Here is a 15,550-nt window from a genome sequence, read left to right on the forward strand (position 1 = left end):
AGAACAACCGTAAGTGGACCATGGGATCACTCGAGCCATCAAAGCTGTTTATGTGCGGCATTTTAAACCTATATGGCAACGTCACTGCTGAATTCATATAGCCGTCCTCAATATCCGGGATCGAATTTGCACCCTGAGCTTATTTGAAGAGCTTCTTAAGCTTGCTTACTTTCAGCGCAGTAGGGTTGGCCTCAAATTCAAACGGCGCCTCTGTCGGGTAAACCGGTGCCTTGGAAGTCTGAGGTGGGATAGGATCCGCCTAAATGCTTGCATTTTTTTGGACATTGATTGTGACCCTGGGTGCCGGGATTCCCACTGGGGGTGCATGGGATGTTGATGCTACTGTAGGTTGTGGCTGCTATTGTTGAAGCCTCTCTATTACCTCCGCTTGGCGGGCGACAACCTTGGCTTGGCGAGCTGTGGTCTCAGCTTATCGGGCAGCATCTAGCTGCATGTTCTCAATAGTCTGTTGGAGTTGGCGGAGCATTTCTTCCATGCTGAATAAGGGATGCTAAGCTATCAAAACTGGTGTGTAATCTCTTTCCGGAGTAGAAGCAAATGACTGGACTTCATTGAATGAAGATAACTGTCGAACCGGTGAATTATGCCTGACTCTCCTCCCTCTTGTAACCGGGGGTAGTGAAACAAACACTGGCTGTCCTCTTACAAGATCCCCGGATTGGTAAAGTCACCTTACTCGGGTCCAGAGTGCTTGGGGGTGACAGACTCGTCTGAAGCAATAGTGAAAGACTAGCTTGCAAAAAGGAAATAAAGCAAAAAGAGACAAGAATCAAAAACCGCACAGCACCTCAGCTCAGACAGAAACAATACACAATTGCAATCACAAGCTGGATAACCGTACTCAAACACTGATTTCTGTCTCAAATTTTTGCCCCCAAACTGATACCCAGACTGGCAACTGATACATACATTCTTGTAGAGTTTCACTCTAAAAGCACGTATCAAGCAGGTGAGAGCCAAAACGCCCTTATGATGGGGTAGGGTTATCTTGTCCTAATTTCGTCAGGAGCTAGGGATCACTACACAAAACAAGTGGTTTCACACAATTCCTGCATTCGGGTGAGCAACTTGTCCTAGTTTGGAATAGTCTTTATGGCTTCCGATATGCAACTAGGTCGATTGGTCAAAAAGGGTACCTCAGCAAGACCACCTAATATATCTCTCACACCTAACACCGAGAAGTGAAAAGAGGATCAAACGGTATAGCGGTAGTTCAGATCCAAGGGTTGTGTTCCCATCATGGCAGAGCCCGCAACCGGTCAGCCTTTTGGCAAGCTTTTCCAAGCGAGCCTCTGGCAAACCGTTCAGGAATAACCGATGGAAAACACTGTGACTTAAGCGCACCGATGCAAATGCAAATGCAAAGAAACACATAAGTGTAAATAAAATAATATATCATAAGTTCGAGTCAAGTTCTCTAAATCCCCAGTAGAGTCTCCAGAAACTGTGGACTCGCCTTTTTCTGGCGCCCCACCTTTCGGAAAGGGTTTAAAAAGAAAGGCCTCACAGTTAGAACTCCCGCAGTTCTGAATCTAGTCTTACAAAGTGCAATGTGAAACTGATAATCACCAAAGAGTCCAAATCCGGCAAATCTTTTTAGAAAATTGATTTTAAATCAAATAATGCCAAAATTGGACTGTTTTGCCAGATTACAGAGTTGCCACCTAAATATTTTATTTTTGGGAAAATCTAAGAAACCCTGACTCGTGCCAAAGGCCACGTGTTCGTCATCACAAAAGTCGCCTCAGCTTAGGAACTTAGGTACCAGAGGGGAAGGTCCAGAAATGGGCACCTTGTAGACACCCCAATTTTGACCGTCCACAAGACTCGGATGTCATCGTTTGAACACTAGATGATCTTGCATGCTTGTGTTCATTTTGAGTGCCCGAAGATCTTGGCTGAGCACCTTGTCTTTGAGCCTCTAAACCTGTCTGTTTTGTGCTTGGTTGTGGACAAAGAGCTTGTTGTTTCAACTCTGGAGGAGAGGGCGGAAGGTCGGCCATCCCCACAGTCCATCGGCCATGGCTTGTGCCTGCCGGCCATTAGTGGTGGCCGGTCGGCTACATTAATGGCTGGTCGGCTACTAGTGATGGCCGACGACCATTTTTCTCCTTTTTCAGATATTTGTTTACCAGCTGTGCCAGCTGTTGTTCACTGAAGTGCATCTCCATACACGTGTATGGTAGGATGAATTCAAGCTTTATTCTTGATTTTCTATATATAGGGGGTGTCCTCCCCCATTTTGAAAGGTTAGAAAATTTGGATCAAAATTCTCTCGCTCTTTCTCTAGAAGTTTCTCTCTCTTCTTGTTTTGTGCCTTATAGCCTTGTTTCTCTACACCTTTGTACATCAAGCTTTAACCAAATACCTTTACCTTTGAGCTGAGGTTCTTTGAGGTCTAGTTTGAGCTATAATTTGAGGCTGTTTTGTGCTTGAGCTTCAAGAGGTAGCTCATTGCTTAGGATACTTGTTTTGGCTACTCATTTTGCCAACCTTTTATACTGTTTTGAACTAGTTTTCAACTATAAAAAATTGTGGTTTTTAAGGCTTAACATGGTGGTCTGATGTCATTTTGTGTTAAGGGGTAGTCCACCATTCTTGTTGCTTAATTATGTAAGCTTTTGTACCATTTTTTAGCATATTCAAATCAAACATTTTGGGCCTTTAAACCATTGAAATTCAGAGTTATTTTAGTGGCAAAAATCTCATTTTGAAGTCCAATATTAGAGGGGGTAGCCTCCCCTCCTTGTGTCTTGTTTGCATACCTAAATAGCTTAACCTGTGAGCATGTTTTTCAAGCATATTGTACCTTAATCTCATCATATTTTAGTCACTGTTTTGAGTTGCTTTGGCTCTATTTTGGGCTGGTCAACTCAGTTGTGGCTTGTATTGTGTGGTTGTAGTGTAAAGAGGCTTCACTAGCTTAATGTTTTAGGCTTTTTGGCATGAATTGCATAAGTTGCTTGCATGTTTTAGAGTCATTTTGCACTCCATTTCAGCACTGTAATCTCTACAATCTCCCTCTATTCTTCACTCTTTCATTTATTTTGAAAGGGGCTTTGAACCCCTTGTTGGCTTGAGTATGAAATTGTGACACTTGTGCTTAATGGTTTCAATCCTCTTTTGAGGGTTTCTACAAACCAACGGCATGAGATCTCTTTCATGCTCAAGGCACTTGTGGTTTAAGCCCTCTTTCCATTAGAGGACACTCACCTTTTGGACTAATCAATTAAAGAAAGGATTGGTAAGCTAAAATGAGTAAATAAAAATGAACAAGTAAAAGAGGCAAGATAAGCGTCTTTTATGTTGCATTGTATGTGTTTGAATCAGACGTTAATTCAAACACAAGAAAAATGGGACGTTTCATACTCAACGTGATGAAACGTGCCACTTTTCTTGGTCACCATCACCCTTTGATCATACATGATAGGGTTGTGGTTTTGTTGAGCCTTGTTTTGCACTCATTAAGCTTGTACAAGCTTGGTTCTTTGTCCATCATGCATGAAAATGCTTGGTTGATGGTTTGAGGGCCAAGAGCTATACCCCTTTGAACTTGTGTGATGATAAGGAGAGTGGTAGTACATACACTCCTTGAGAATACACTACTTTGTGTCTGTTTGCTCTCTGTTGTAGCAAAAAAGGGAAGTTCAGGGAAGGGGTGGCCAATCGACCACCAGTAATGGCTGACCAGCCACCAGCAGTAGCTGACCGGCCACCAATGGTAGCCGACAGCCATCATTGGTAGCCTACCAACCAGGAATGAAATTTTGCACAAGTGTGTTCCTGAGTTGGAGCAAAGGTGTTCTGGAAGTTGGCAGCACTGTTGGTGTTCAAGCAAGTGCAAACAGAGGTGCTCGATGGCAATGCGGTGGATTTTCGGAAGGAAACCAACCAAGCATGCACGCGTCACTCGCCCTCGAGGCCATTTACTTGCTTTGTTTAATTAGTTAGTCGTAGCTAATTCATTCATACAAGTGTTGTAATTATTTAGTTAATTAATTCTTTTTGTAATTAATTAGCTTAAATTCGGTTTGTAATAATTAGTTAACTAGAATAGTTAATTAATTCGTTTTGTAATAGTTAGCTTAATTAGCGTAGCTAGCTAGCTTATTTCATTCGGACCTTCCTTCGCGAGGGCGAAATGTTGTAATAAGTGTGCATGCATGTGTGCATGTCTTCCAACCCTGTGTCTTTCTCCCTTTTATTTAATCACTTTTGATGGTTAGATTAGGGACATTTTCAATTAGCATACCTTATGCTCGCATGTTTGCATCCATTCATTTGTCTTGCATGCACCGAGGCTCGGCACATCATTGAAACTGCATTGTCGATTTCAATACTTCTTTGAATACGTATTTCAAAGCATGCTATCAAAGTGCCGCAAATGCCATATTAGTTGCCAAGCCTATTAATTTCCTATTGCATGTGTTGCACTAGGCATTTTGCATAGTTAGGATCATACATTTTTTCTAACTTGTTTTCGTTTTGGCTTGGAGTACTCGGTGAGTTTTTGCGCTTTAGCATACTTGCATGAGTGTGATTGCCATATTGCCATGTTTTGCATGCTTGCCATGAGGCTATGTGCTTAAATGTTTAAATGCATGAATGCCTGTGGATGGACGTTTTGTTGTTTGAATTGGAACGATTCAATGAGTGTGAGTTTTAAGTCCACTTTGCGAAATGGCAAATCATGTTTTAAGCTCACTTGAGGTGGCAAATCCGCATCTTTTAAGCCCACTTGAGGGTGGCAAATTAAAACCATTTTCAAAAAGCAAACATGAATTGAGTTCTTCCAATTCTCGCTATTTTAGTCTATACTTGCTTGTGTGCGTCACATAGTAATGTTAGCTAATAAACTGGAACAAGAACACATAAAGTTTTTAAAATCTCATATCATGATTGGCAGAGACTGATCTTTTGATTGGGCGAGCGGGGGTGCTCATTTCATGACCTTTCCCCTTTGTACCCAAGTTCCCGAGTCGAGGCAACTTTGGTGATGACGGACATGTGGCCTTTGGCACAAGTCAGGGTTTTCTAAATTTCCCAAAAACAAAATATTTAGATGGCGACTTTATAATCTGGCAAAGTAGTCTAATTTTTGTATTATTTGATTTAAAATCTGATTTTCCAAAACGATTTGCCGGATTGGACTCTTTGGTGTTTATTCGTTGCACATTGCACTTGTGAGACCAGATTCAAAACCACAGGTAGAGTCCAAACTGTGAGGCCTTCTTTTCAAATCCTTTCCGAAAGGTGGGGGCATGGAAAATGGCGAGCCCACAGTTTCTGGCGATTCTGTTGGGGATTTAGAAAACTTGACTCGAACTCATGATATGTTGATTTATTTACACTTACGTATTTTTTTGTATTTACATTTGCATTGGTGCGCTTAAGTCACGGTGTCTGCCATCTGCTATTCCTGAACGGTTTGTCGGCACCTCGCTTAGAAAAGCTTGCCAAAAGGTTAACCGATTGCAGGCTCTGCCACGATGGGAACACAACCTTTGGATCTGGACTACCGCTATACTATTTGATCCTCCTTTCACTTCTCGATGTTAAATATGAGAGGTATATTAGGTGGTCTTGCTGAGGTACCCTTTTTGACTAATCGACCTAGTTTCATATCGGAAGCTATAGAGACTGTTCCAAACTAGGATAGGTTGCTCACTCGAATTCAGGAATTGTTTGAAACCGCCTGATTGCGTAGTGAACCCCTAGCTCTTGACGAAATTAGGATAGGGTAATCCTATCCCATCATAGGGGTATTTTGGCTCTCACTTGCTTGATATGTGTTTTTAGAGTGAAACTCTGCAGCAATGTATGTATCAGTTGCCAAGTTGGTATCTGTTTTGGGGCAGAATTTAGTAGAGAGCACAATTATTCAGCTGTGATCATATCTGTTCTCGTGAATTAGGCTAAGATGCTGCTTGTTTTCTCTTTTGCAAGGTAGTCTTGGAACCATAGCTTCAGAAGGCTCCAATATCCCCTAGGTACTCTGGACTTGTGTCGATAGACTTTGTCAGGTCAGAGATTCAGTCCAAAAGAGCAACTAGTGTTTCCTTTGCCGGTGGCAGGGCAAAGAAGGGCAAGACAGGGCTTACTGGTTCAACTGATCCGATAGCCACCAGTTAGATCACCTTTGTTCAACTCAACAGATCCGTAATGGCATAGAGTCTGGAAGAAGTTGTGGCCACGATAGCGGCATTAAACCAGGGAATCACTATGTAGGATGAGACCAATGCTGAAATGCAACGCCCATCTGGGGCACTTACCACACATCCACTCTCGGGACCCCAGCTAAACTTTGAGCCACTTCTGCCAGCTGAAGATTTGCATGGTCCAGATCCCCGAGAAGGGTTGGCTCAGGCTCGAGTTTTCAGACCCCTGGTGCAGCCTAATGAGAGGCTTTATTCATTTGATATCAATGATCTCGATCTGACCTTGGTGAAAATGGCGAACCTTGAGAAGCAGTTCAAAAAGGCACAAGGCCTTAAATCCATTCCCGACATTGAGGATGGATACACCGAGGCTGCCGTAAGGCTCCCAGATAGATTCAAAATGCCACACATTGACCGTTTCGACGGGTCTGGAGATCCTATGGTATATATCTGGCTTTTCTAGGACGTCCTGAAATCGATGGGTCTAACTAAGCCGCAGAAACTCTCTCTGTATGGAAGAACCCTGTCGGGCATAGCAACCACTTGGTACGCCAAGTTGGAAGATAAAGTGAAGCAGAATTGGGAAGAGTTGGCTGAGGCCTTTGTCAATCAGTACTCTTACAATACCCAACTTGAAATAACCACTCAAGACCTTGAAGCAACCCGTCAGAATCCTACAGAGTCTTTTGTGGAATTTGTTGCAAGGTGGAGAGTAAAGGCAGCACAGATGACAGATTGCCCTTCTGAGAGGGATCAAGTGCGGACAGTGGTGCAGAATCTTGAGCCTGATATGTTGCAAAAGTTAATAGTGGCTTCACTGTTCACTTTCAAAAGTTTACATGAATTGGGGGTTCAGATCGAGAGTGCATTTAATAAGGGGATTATTCCTAGAACAAGTGAACCAATAAGAAGGGTGATTTCTGGGAGTACCAATGCTGGCGGTAGCACTATTCCTAAATCCACTGAAATCAATACAGCCGCCGCAGTCGACCCTTTTACCAAATTAAGCCTGGAAACAGCTAGCCCGGTCTGAGCTCAAGGTAGAACTTTTACCCCTATCTATACAAGCCTAACCAGCGCACTAAAAGTCCTGATGGAAAGAGGGTATCTCAAACCCCTTGATCCTTAACCTCTGCCTGACCCACTCCCTGTTAGACACAACCCCACCAAATACTGTGTGTATCATCAGCAGCGTGATCATGGCACCGATCGTTGCTATCACCTTCGTCATGAGGTTCAGAATCTCATCGACAACTAGACGATAGCTCCACCTCAAGACCTCAATGACCAAGTACCTCATCCACACCTCAATCTAACCCATATACTGCCATCCACCTACAACCCTAGCCCATCTAACCAAGCCTGAGGTGTTTATCCCATAAAGCATAGACTTATGCATGATGGATGCACTCGAGCCCCAATCATCTCAAACCCGTGAACCCACTACTTCTGAGCTAATGAGAATGATTGAAGATCTTCAGAGAACTGTGGTAGATCTAGCCTTTGGAATATTGGCTCCATCATCGACCAAATCACATGCCAAGAATTTCATGCCAAAAGGCTCCCCACTATTGGGGCAAGCTACAATTGAAAATGGCCAACCTAAAGCTATCTCAGGTCTGGGCAATGACATGTCGACAACAACTGGGCTCTGCTCTGATACAGCGATCCAATCCCTTGGCAAAGTGGAGGCAAGTGGTAAGAACAAGGTTGGGGCAGGTATTGGTCCCTGTGAACACCTTTAGTGGGCGGTTGAGGCTTTGAAGGCCGAAAGGCTGAACAAACAGCAAGTGCTTGCAGTTGTTGCAAAGATTGTGGATGACACTTTTGCCACTCAGGATGAGAGCATTCTGAATCAAGGGGCACGCTAGGAAAAGGGATGTCGTACCAGAAATGCCCCTTTTAGCTCCAATCCTACACTCGGAAAAAGATCAGCAAACCCAATCAACATCTGCTAACCCCTTTGCCGGTACATCCAACATAACTCCACAAACTTCGAAGCACCAACCCCGAGGCTAGAGGGTCTTCGCTCCGCTTTACATGACCTTGTCCAAAGCTCTTTAAATCCTTATAGGACAAGGCCATCTCAGACCCTTTGAGCCTCAGCCTCTCCCGGATCCCCTTCCGGCCAAGAACAATGCTGCCAAGTATTGTGCCTTCCATCAACAAATCGGTCATGACACTGACATTTGTTTTTGTCTTCGCCATGAAATACAAGATTTGTGTGACAACAAGGTCATCGTCGCACCAGGTCCTACAAAGTCTATTGACACTAGATCAATGAACTTGGGGGATAATATGATTATGTGATCAGGGGATGAACCACCAACTGATGGGGTACATTTTTACTCCAGATGTAGTGGATGGCACGTACTGTTTTGATTAATGTGCAAATGTTGTTTATTTTACTTTCTGACTTGGGTATTGAGTCGGTTCTGTTGTGTTGTATTGGGTTAGTCTTGTTGTGTTGTATTGAGTCAGTCTTTTTGTACTGAGTCAGTCGAGTTTGTCTTGTTGTATCGAGTCAGTCTTGTTGTGTTAGGGTCAGGTGATTTTAGGGGTGTTACCTCGGGCATCACTATCTTGTTTTGTGTTTGCCTTTTACACACTTTCTTTTGCATCTGTTTCTGCCATTGAGCCAGTTGTGCTAGAGGTTTTGAATGAAACGACAGAGATTTTCACCTACTTTTTTGTGCCTTGAAATCATTGCATTGACCTAGGTTTTCAAAACTTTTCTAAAACTATGATGAAAACAAAGAGGAAGGAATTCCTCAGGATTTGTAAAAATTTGATCAACTGAGAGAAAGAGAGACATGCTAAGCCCTTAATGAATGAGATCATGTTTGTTAATGTGAGTACTGAGAAGGATCCTGGCTTGATCCAGATTGGTTCTACATTGTCTTCAACCCTAGCGACTAGTCACTTTCTTAAAAGATTTCAAAAAATATTTTGCGTGGTCTTATGAATGCATGCATGGAGTCGCTCTTGGGACTGTCCAGCATAGGATCCCTCTCAGCCTCAAGCCTCGACCATTTTGCTTTCAAAACCTTGAACCTTGACTTAGAATGTTCAAATGATCAATCATAATATGAGGCTCATATGGTCAGATTGGAAGCAACCCTTGAACTAGGGGCAAGAAGATTAGATGTAATCAAAGGAAGCTTGCAAAGCTAGATCAAAAGTAGCCCTTGAACTAGGGGTAAAAATTAGATGTGCTGAAAGATTCAAAGGATGGTCATTCAGCAAACCAATGAAGACTGGCAAGAAAGCCAAATTGTAGAATTTGAAAAGGGAAAGTTTTTACTGAAGGACAATTGAGTTTCTATCCACAACACTAGGGGCAAATTCAGACCCCAATTGGATGGACTCTTACATCATCAATACTATCTAGTCAGCAACAGCAGCCATTCTCATGGATTTAGATAGCTAGAGATACTACGACCATTCAACAAGAACAACTTAAACTTTTTTATCCTTGAGAGGCTCGTTGGGCCAAAAACCCGGAAGGGCGACCCAAACAAAAGTTAGAGCAAGAAAAAGAAAAAGAAAAAGAAAAGAGAAGAATGAAAATGAAAAAATAGAAACAAAGAAAAAAGAGAAGAAAGAAAAGAAAAGGAAAAGAAAAATAGCTCGCAAGGTTGAAAGCCTAGAAGGGTGGCCTTGGCAAAAGGTAGAGCACAAAAGGAGAGTGACAACACCCGAGTGAACCTCAACCTGGAACTACGTACGGCCTGATTCCCATCTTTGGGATACGTAGGCAACTTCATCCTGAAGTTCGGCCCCAATCATTTTCAGCCTGTTTGGCTCATCCATGTTGATTGGTTTATCCTTGTTCAAACTCGGCTATCTTATCCATGTGCAAATTGGCTTATTTTTGTTCAAATTTGGGTGTCCTATTATGTTACAAGATTTAGCTGCAAGACAATTCAAGTTCAGATCTGAGGTTGTGCATCTCAAGAGTAAATTCTATGTTGGTCGAGCAGTGGCCATTTGCAAGAATAGTTTTTGAGAATTTTTAATGAGGATTAACTAATTCTCTCGAAAATTATTCTATTTTTTCCAAAACTGGACCATTTCTTAGACCTAAGAAAGGAAAATTTTTAGTACTCACAACCTGACTTGCATGATTTCAAATCAGAAAGTCGGACAAGCATGTTAATCTAACTCACATGTTGATCAAAATTGTTTCAGTAGAAAGCCAAAAAACAAAAATGGTCAAAATGATGAACTAGGGGCACAGTTGAGTTAGGTTTTCTGTTTTTTCCTGTTGTCAACATACTTGCCGAAAAGGGCCCCATATTTGCCAGAAAGGGCACAACTGAAGCTAACAGCAAAAGGCCAAAAGCTCTCATCCTCCAAGCAGCGAGGTATCAAGCCAAGTGCGAAGCACGAATTGAAAATGGAGCGGGATGTTCGGTTCCTTCATCCAGACGATCACACCCAAATTGGCATCTGACCTAGAATGGGGATGTAGAAAATGCAATATGTGAGACCAATCAATTGTATACCTAGCTGGTGGGATATGCTGTAACTCATCTCGGTCAAGCTAAGCTAAAGGCATTGTCAACTGATGTCAGTTGCAGATCTGCTGCACATCCAGTTGCATCACAATCCCTCTGTGGGAAAGGCTCACTAGTTGTGAGCGAAAGAAGGAGAATCTAGTAGAATACTAGGGGCAAGAGCCCACGACTTCCTGCTTATTCATCAACCACCTAGGGGAGGGATAAAAAAAATAAGAAGAAGGGAGATTAAAGAATGAAGAGATGTGCATTGAGAGGAATAGTGAGAAAAGGGCTTTTCAGAGAAAAAGAGATTGAGTGCCAAAGTAATGTGAGAATCACAAATAAGAAAGGGTGGAAAACAATACCTGGAGAAGCTGTGGGGTCCTTGTGAACCGAGAGGTCTCTCGCCATTGGAACATATTCGAGTGTTGTGTTTGTTGTTTTTGTTTGTCTCGATTCTTGTTTTGAATCATTTCGAGTGTCAATAGATGTGTTTAGGTTGTTTTATGTTCGTTTGCTCTTTGTTGAGTCATGGTGTACTGTGGTCAGTCGTAGGCTTAATACCCGGTCAATAACTCATTTCTCAATTTCAATTTCAAAAATAAATCGTTTTGTGCTCAGAGTGCTGTGCCATTCTCAACATGATCTGTAAAACAGGACTCTTTCTTTCATAAACTGCAGGATTCAACCCAGGTCGAGAGAGAGAGAGAGCAATTGAACTAGGACCTATTTGAAGCTATATGGGTTTCGCACTGCAAAGCAAAAGAAAAGAGGGAAAATTGGAGCATTTGAGTATGTTTCAACTTCAGCAAATTTTGAGACTGCATTCTAGGTGCAATTTCTCAGGCCTCGTCTTTCTCTGGAGTATGAATGTATCTCGACTCCAACTTTAAGCCTGCTTCAAGTCAGAATGGCAGTCCAAGCAGCACCCGTGGTTTTCACATGCATATGTTACCCCTCGCCAATATGAACGGGATGTATCCTTTTTGAGTTGAACATGTTGCAAAGTCCTCTGAGAGGTAAATTGGAGGCACCAAAGTACGTATTTGATGCCCTTCTATTGCATAGAATGTGCACTTTCATATACACTTCTGTTGCATGCGTGCCGCGCATCGTTATGATTCATCCATAGAATATGCTTGCTTTCGATTTCGCATAGAATATGCTCTTGCTATCTTGCATAGAACATGCTTTCACTTAACGTCATGCACCGGTTGTCTATCTTGCATGAAACATGCATTGTTTTGTAAACCAATCATTCTGTGCATCTATCGCACAATAATCTCACTCTGTGTATCTATCGCACAATAATCTCACTTGGTACATTTATCATACTGATCATTTGTTTTGTTCGCACTATTTTGTGCACTTTGTATCACACTCGCACTTTTTGTGCAATTTACACTTGCGCTTTCTTGCGCATCGCACTATCTTGTGCATTTCATTACATGCTCTCATCTTGCATAGAAAATGCTCGTATCTTTGCATAGAACATGCATCGCGCTATTTTGTGCACCTTACTTGCACTTGTTTGTGCATTGCATTCCGCTATTTTGCACACCACACTTGCATCGCACTGTCTTGTGCACCCTTGTATCGCACTTGCATCGCACTGTTTTGTGCATTTCGCACTGTCTTGTGCACACTTGCATCGCACTGTCCTGTGCATTCACTTTCATTCTCATTGTTTTGTGCACCCTTGTATTGCACTGTTTTGTGCACACTTGCATCGCATTGTTTTGTGCATTTCGCACTGTCTTGTGCACACCTGCATCACACTGTCCTGTGCATTCACTTTCATTCGCACTGTTTTGTGCACCTTGCATCACCACTCTTTTGTGCATTCTTTTATGTGTTCATACATCTTCACCTTGCATTGCTCTGTCTTGTGCATTCACCCCTGTATCGCGCTATCTTACGCATCCTTTGCATCGCGCTGCCTTGTGCATTTCACTTTGTATCGCACTATCTTGTGCATTGCATCGCACTGTCTTGTGCACCTTACATCGCACTGTCATGTGCACCTGTGTGGCACTGTTTTGTGCATTCACTTGTATTGCACTATTTTGTACACTGTGAGCTCGCGCTGTTTAGTGCACTTGTATAGCACTGTTTTATGCATTCACTTTGCATCGCACTGTCTTTTGTAAACTTACATCGCACTATTTTGTGCACCCTGCATCGCTCTGTCTTGTGCATTTCAGCCTACCTCGCACTATTTTGTGCACTTCACCCTACCTCGCACTATTTTGTGCACTTACACTCACACTCTCTTATGCACTTCTTTGGTCTAGGAGACCTTAAATCCTGTATCTTGATTCGTACTCTCTTGTGCATCGTACTCTCTTGTGCACTCTCTAGTCTAGGAGACCTTAAATCCTCTAAAGGTGCAATTCCTTTGGTGATTTTCTTTCCTAAATGACTTCCAGTGGTCTGGTATAGCCACCTGCCTGTGTTTGCGGTGAGTTTCTAGGAGATCAACTGAGACAGTGAAAACTAGAGTTCGAATGGCCGATGCCTAGAACACAAAGGTTCGGGATTTTCGAGACTAAAGTCTGGTTTAAATATCTAGGGGTGTATCTTAAGCTTGAAATCTGTATGGTAGCCCCATAGGTTGAGGTAGCGTGTATGCGCCTTAATTCTGGATACTGAACCAACCTAGTCTGTCACCCTGTTGGAGAATAGGGAAAGCTGTGACCATAGCCAGGGAGAAAAGTAGTACCTATGATTCGGAAACGCAAGATGCAAAAGAGGAAGATCCCCAACGGCATGAGGTGAGTCATGACCAATTGCCCCTGTAAGGTACTGTCTAAAGCATCATTTCCTCGTTGCATCATCATCGCATTTATTATCTATCATCATATAGAATCTATCTCATGCGTCTAATGCATTGTCCATTTTATCATGCATCCTTTTCATGTTAAGCTTTGTCTGGCATGTGCTCATACATTTCCTTCATTGAAGCATGGTTATGTAATAATGTGTACGCGCCTATGCCACTAAGAGAAATGTGGTCTGAGGGTTTCGACACCTTTTCTATGTTAGACGTGGTCTGTTTTGTGTCCATACCTTTTCTAGGTAAAATGTGGTTTGGCCTGCGCCTTATTCACTGTATCCATTGCATCATACTTTGTTTTGTTGCATTTAGCATTTAGGATCACGATCTTTCCTTAGTAGATCATTCCTCACTTATATCATGCCACCCAATTACTTGTATTCTTTCTGCGAAACACATAGTTCTGCATGTGCACACGCCTATCCCACTAAGAGAATTGTGGTTTGAGGGTTCCGGCACCTTTTCTATGTTAAACGTAGTTTGATTTTGCATCTCCATCCCTTTATGATATTTGTGTAGTTTTGCACGGCTTGTGGTTTGATTATTTCATTGCACTGTATTTCATTTACATTGTTTTGTTACATTGTGTATCATTTTGCATCCTGCCCCAAAACTACATCGATTTGATTCCTTGTAAAGGGATACGTAGGCAGCCTACGGGCGCAACCGTTCTTTGTTTTGCATGCTTGTTTGTCCAAGTCTTCGGCCTTGTCAAAAATGGCTCATCTCTGGGCTTTGACATTCACTCTCATCATTTCATGACTTCCGAGTTTCGTCAAAGAGGGGCAACTGTAGGCACCCCATTTTTGACTGTCTGCAAGACTCGAATGTCATCGTTTGAATACTCGATGATCTTGCATGCTCGTATTCGTTTTGAGTGCCCGAAGATCTTGGCCGAGCGCCTTGTCTTTGAGCCTCTAAACTTGTTGCTTGGTTGTGGACCAAGAGCTTGTTGTTTCAAGTCTGGAGGAGAGGGTGGCCTGTTGGCCATCCCCACAGTCCATCAGCCATGGCTTGTGCCTACCGGCCATCAGTGGTGGCCGGTCGGCCACTAGTGACAGTCGACGGCCATTTTTCTCCTTTTTTAGATATTTGTTTGCTAACTGTGCCAGCTGTTGCTCATTGAAGTGCATCTCCATACACGTGTATGATAGGATGAATTCAGGCTTTAATCTTGATTTTTTATATGTAGGGGGTGTCCTCCCCCATTTTGAAAGGTTAGAAAATTTGGATCTGTAGACGCGCCCTTGGGCTTCATGCCATAGTTCAGACTCAAATGTCACGGTTCTTAATCTAATCTCACAATGTGCGGTGTGAGATTGATAAATCACCAAAGAGTCCAAATCCGACAAATCGTTTTGGAAAACTGATTTTTGAGAAAGAAGTGCCAAACATGGACTGCTTTGCCAGATACAGAGTCGCCACCTAAATATTTATTTTAGGGGAATTTAGAAAACCCTGACTCATTGCCTAAGGCCATGTGTCCGTCATCACCAAAGTTGCCTCGGCTCGGGAACTTGGGTACGAGAGGGGAAGGTCATCTATGAGCACCCCCGCTCGCCCGATCAAAGATCGGCTTGTGCTAAGCATGATATCTTGTTTTTGAAAAACATATGAGTTCTTATTCCGATTATTTTTGATGCGCACAACACACAAGTATAGACTAGATCGCCTAATTTGGAACAAAGCATCGCATATCCGTTTGTTTGGAAATGGTTTGAAGTTTGCTACTCGCAAGTAGGCTAAAACACGGATTTCAATAAATCGTTCCAATTCAAGTAATCCAACCTTCACCCACAGGCATTCAGACAGTTATATCACATAAGCAATTAGCCTCATGGCAAGCATGCTGTCATGTTAACACTCACATACATGCAAGATGCTAAAGCATAAACACTTACAGTGTACTCCGAGCCAAAACAAGAAACTAGTTAGAAATCATGCATGATCATAGTTCATGTTAAAATGGCTAATGCAACACATGCAAAATGCAACTAGAATAGGCTCGGCTAATCTAAAATGGCATATGAGAT

The sequence above is a fragment of the Camellia sinensis genome, chromosome 10 (assembly GCF_055761805.1).
Source record: "Camellia sinensis isolate YWXY chromosome 10, ASM5576180v1, whole genome shotgun sequence".
Classification (NCBI taxonomy): Eukaryota; Viridiplantae; Streptophyta; class Magnoliopsida; order Ericales; family Theaceae; genus Camellia; species Camellia sinensis.